Source organism: Pipra filicauda, unplaced genomic scaffold, assembly GCF_003945595.2.
Source record: "Pipra filicauda isolate LSUMZ 115617 unplaced genomic scaffold, ASM394559v2 scaffold138_size1969278_pilon, whole genome shotgun sequence".
NCBI lineage: Eukaryota > Metazoa > Chordata > Aves > Passeriformes > Pipridae > Pipra > Pipra filicauda.
Genome location: NW_024103862.1, coordinates 652,925 through 657,851, shown reverse-complemented (window position 1 = coordinate 657,851; position 4,927 = coordinate 652,925). Strand labels below are relative to the sequence as shown.

Below are 4,927 nucleotides of genomic sequence, written 5' to 3'. Positions count from 1 at the left end.
CCTTTTTATTGAGAAAACTTTCTTCTGCAGGGCAAACACCAAGTAGATGGAATCCCGCAGACTTCCTGGGCAAGGTCCGGTGGTTATTCTCCTCCCTTTAGGGCAGGGCACGGAGTCACCAGCTCTCAGACCACTAGTTCTGAAAAGCATCTCTCAGGCAGTTGTGCGCCAGCCCCTCTCCCTGTCACAGCCTGGGAGAGTAGCTTCTGTGATAGTCAGGATGCAGAAGTGTGGTGGCACAGGGCAGAGCAGGGCTGAGAGGGGGATGGGTTTTCTGAAAGAGAAATGCTGTCCACAGACAGCTGCTGGACAGCTCTGGTGTGAGGAGTCCAGTGCAGGAGGAAGAGAGTTTGGTAGAGTCTCATGGCAGGGAGTTTTCTCCTTCACGTGTTTTCTGTGTGGAAAACCTCAATGAAAATATAACACAGGTTGGGGCTTGTCTTGGAAGTAAAGGCAAAGACTTCACTTTGCAGCTTTTCAGAATATGATTCCCTTTTCTCTTACAGTTAATCTCCTTTGTCCACTGGAAAGCAGAGACTAGATGTTGCACCAGATGTATTGTTCTGTTGTTTTATCACTTCCAGACAATAATTTACTCTGAGATTTTTGTTGCTTTCTGAGACATGCAAACACCAGTAGGATGAGATTTTCATTTGGATACACAGGGAAAGACTCGTTTGATGCAAGAAGGGAGAGTTGCTTTGATTTTCACTGTTCACAGTGAATGATACAATATCTCAGGAAAGGAAATTTCCACTGTATGCTTTTGACATTTGCATAGGAATCCACAGGGTATTTTAGAATCCAGGCACTCAAAACTCCAAATGTGGCAGTTACAACCAAATTGGTAACAGGGAGAGCAGTAACAACCAAACACTGCAGAAAAATGTGGACTGTGCCTGAACCTGTACTTAGACTCTGATTTAGCCATAGCTGAGAGTCTTGGATATGCTCCTGCTCCTTGGGCTGGATCTTTATTGAGAAAAGTAAGTGTTGAGAAAATTTTAACCATGTAGGTTCCTATAGAAGGAGCCTAGTAAGGAATGCAAGTAAGTGAAAAAATCCCTTTGCAACACACTTCACAAAGTTTAAAGTGATGAAGAAAAGCCTTGGTAGCCTTGTTTTATCAGATTCAATGTTAGACTTCTCCAAGTTCTGCACCTTCTTTCATTTCCAGGGCTCTTATTCAGGATTTGGGTGCATGCCATCAGTTCTGGAGGGAGAAGAAACCTGGTCAGTCCCACAAAGTACTGTGATGTTCTTCTCCTAGGGAGCTGTCCTTATGCTCCCCTTTCTCTGAGCTGCTCTCTCAGCCTTGAGGCAAGATCTGGTCCCATCTGTCCTTCCTGATGCATGTATCTACTTCTTCAACCATGCCTTGGTAATCGCTCCTTTCGCCTTCTGTAAGAAAATCCATGTTTACAAAATGTTTATGGATGTAGGGAGACAGCTTGCAATGTATGTTTGGTCTTTTCATTACCTGTTGCTCAGAAATATTTATAGAATATTGTGGTATGACCAAGTTTGATTTAACATGAACCTGAGTCTTATTATTATCTTATTTTAAAAATAATATGTGTAGAATTGCCGTTGTACCAACCACAATACTCAAGTGGTACTGGATAAGCACAAGCAAGCACAGGCACAGTACATAAATGTAATGAACCTTAACAGGAACATCTTCAAAAACAGTATATCAGAATCCAGCTATTTTCTTAGGAAGGTTTTTGCATGATATTAACCTTTAATACACATCATCCTTTCTATAGGTTACAGCCAAGGAAGATTCCACAGGAGTGAAGAGGCAATGTTACTCCCTAGCACAGGTAATGCTCGTGCTTAAAGATTACTTAGAAATATATATTCAGTGCTTAGAAATAAGATCATTCTAACATTAGTATCTGAAATTATGACTCCATCTATTAAAATGCCTTTGAGGAGGTATGCCACCATTTCATATGACAATGCAGGAAAAAAATATTGCTACTTGATTTCAGGAAATGTTTAAAAAGACAATCAGAAATAATAAAAACCCCCACCATTTCTTTTGGTAATGCAGTATGATATAAAAGTTACAAATATCAACTTATTTCATTGAACATTTCAGGAAGTTATAGCTCAGCTGATAGTCTAGGGTGGAAAATAAATACAAAATATTAATTTAGAAAACCAGTCCATTTCAAAGAAATGGAAAATTATATAACTGTTATTTAATGGTATACTGAAACATTAGAATCTTCTTATTCACTGTTTACCTGGAAAAATTCTCCATTTCAGCTCTTGCTACAAATAAATGAAAAGAAGTTACCATTTGTCCTGTTTAGAGAACAATAAATATATTTGACAAATAAAGTATCGGTCTTTATTTGGATCAAATATGAGACAACAGAATTTGGAAGGCTTGGGAATGAAATTAAAATATATCATTTAAATAGCTTAATTGACTGAAAGTGTGAATAACAGATTGTAAGTATTTTCATAAATTCAGCAAATGTGCCATAAGTGGAATTTATCATTCAGTGAATTGATTTTCAAAAATCCTACCGAATTTGTTGTTTTCATTTTTTCTCTGAAAAAAACCCCAACAACTGAGTACCTGGGTACTCAATGCATATGTATACTGTGTTCTTTGGGGAACACAATATTTGTACAGTTATATACTTTATCAGAATGGAGCCTTTGAAGGTCCATCTATGTATCCAAGTGTGTCTTTATGTCTCTGCAGCTGCAGTCATCCACATATCGAACACAGTGAGGATCAAACTCTGCATGTCTGTCTTCAGTTGGCGATCCTCTCAGGTTTGACTGGTGGATTCAGAGAGTGGGATTCGGCCCCTGGTCAAAATACTGATTTGGCAATGACAACCCAGCCTTATTCCCAGGGTAAAGCTTCCTCTTCTGTTGCAGGCAGGGCTGAGCACTACATTTTCACTTCTGACTGCTAGTCATGAAGTCATGCATAACGTCACTAGAGGTTCTAGTTCAGATGCAAAGGTTAAATGGAAGGTCTATCCTTGCTTAAACCACAAAAGAAAATTGTTAGTCCTTGCTGAGTACTTAAGAAAGAGTGGCTTGTCATAAACACTCAAATCTCTTTAGCCACAAGATTCCTAGGATTGTTGTGAAAAGGCTGTGATGCAATGAAATAGTGGTAGCAAGTGACCAGTGAATAAAGGAACTGCTTTTACAGTGTTTTCTTATTGCTTCTGACAATTATATATGTTTCAATCATTAAATATATTCCATATGTCTTCAACCTCTTATATTGTACTTTTCCCATTAGCATTCCTGGTTGTATTATTGGCTATAGATTATATTTTATGCTTATGAAACACCTCACTGTTATTTTTTTCTTTTGATGATGAAAAAAGTAACATTTTAAAAAATTATATTGTTCAGATGCCTTTATTTGCAATTTATTTTCATTTTTATAAAAAACTTTCCATTGAGACCTTTTAGATTTTTACTCTCTTTATAGATTCGATATAGATACTATTGTATGAGCTTTCTCATGAAGTGAAGGTATGTTCTTCTTTACCAGACAGATCTAATGTCAGTTAAAAAAATATTTCACTCAACAGCTTAAAAAAATATCTTTCTTACAGAAATAATTCACCAGACAAAATTTTAATTAGCAACACAAATTGTAATGAATTCCAAATTACAGAAGTCTGTTAAGTCGCAGAAAGATGTGGCTACAATATTAACAAGACAATGAAAACTGTCAAGTGTTTTGTAATAGGACTGTTTGTGTTTATGTGTGAGGCAGAGGGAAATCGAGCCCTCTCCTTACGTGCAAATAGTAAGCTAAATCAATCCTGTTATTTTTATTTTAAAGCATGGAAATCACAGCTTCAGATGTCAGAAATGCTAACATGATATGCCAATCCAGCACTTGCAGCCCTAGAAAGATACTTTTTGCAGTTGTTAATCTCAATCTTGATATATCGGAACATTGTTATCTAATGTTTTTTTCAGAGTCGTCCACAGTTAAATACAACATGCAATTTATTGGAAGCTTAGCTTAGCTGTGCTTAAGGAAACATGCATTTCTTAGCTTCTGTACTATGGTCACATTTTCATTTAGAAACTCAAATTGGAAGGAATTTAAATGTTATGCTTAGGTATCATAAATAGAAAGCTTCTTCAAGGCATGGTCATACAAATACTGAATCTGTGAACAAGAGAGAAGACAATAAGAAGAAACATTTAATATATTGTACATTACTTCTTTTTAAAGTTTTTATTCCAATTCCAAGTAAAATTTACTTTTGAAGTGCTCTCTTTACTTTGGCTTCAAAGGTGCTTGTCAGATTCTGACTGTGCTCTCAGAAATGCTTTTTAAAGTTTTTCTAATAAAATGTAAAGGAGAAACTTCTTGGGACAAATGCAACCCTGGGAAAAAAGAAATTATTAAATCAAACAACAGATTTCTGCACACTGAAAAGGTATTGACACACCTACTAAATTATGCCTCGCTATTTTTTCATAAATTTCTGTTGTTTGGAGATCAAGCTTTGTATGATATGTGCATGGCTTTCAGGTACTCTTTTCTTTACATACCTGTTTCCTAAATTCTAGATATCTGCCCAAGACAGAATGGGCCCCTGCTCTTCACTTCCCTGGAGGCTAAAACATTTTGGTGTTTGGGTCATTACCAGAGGCCCAAAGGGAGAGATGAGGCCTTCTGCAGGGAGTTGTCCTGAGCAGTCTGTGCCAAGAATGACAAACACCTTGAGGGTAGGCTAAGAGAACTCCAGGCAAGGTTGCAGTATATACCTTTGACCAACCCTTATAAAGAGGACCAAGGAGTCTGAATAGTATTAGAAGGAAGTGTAGCTTTTGCCAGCTTTGTTTTGGCAGAACCTCAGCACTTCTCTCTGAATTAACATCACTGAGCTTTTGTCACTGAGGTGGACTGCTGGCA

At 37.3% G+C, this 4,927-nt stretch overlaps 1 long non-coding RNA gene across 1 annotated transcript; it reads left to right on the top strand.

The window, feature by feature from the left end:
- The first annotated feature begins 1,310 nt into the window (after nucleotides 1-1,310).
- Nucleotides 1,311-2,876, top strand: LOC120322630. Its single transcript, XR_005562442.1, has 3 exons — nucleotides 1,311-1,381; nucleotides 1,770-1,826; nucleotides 2,726-2,876. It is a non-coding gene; the product is annotated as an uncharacterized LOC120322630 (long non-coding RNA).
- The last annotated feature ends 2,051 nt before the right edge of the window (nucleotides 2,877-4,927 follow it).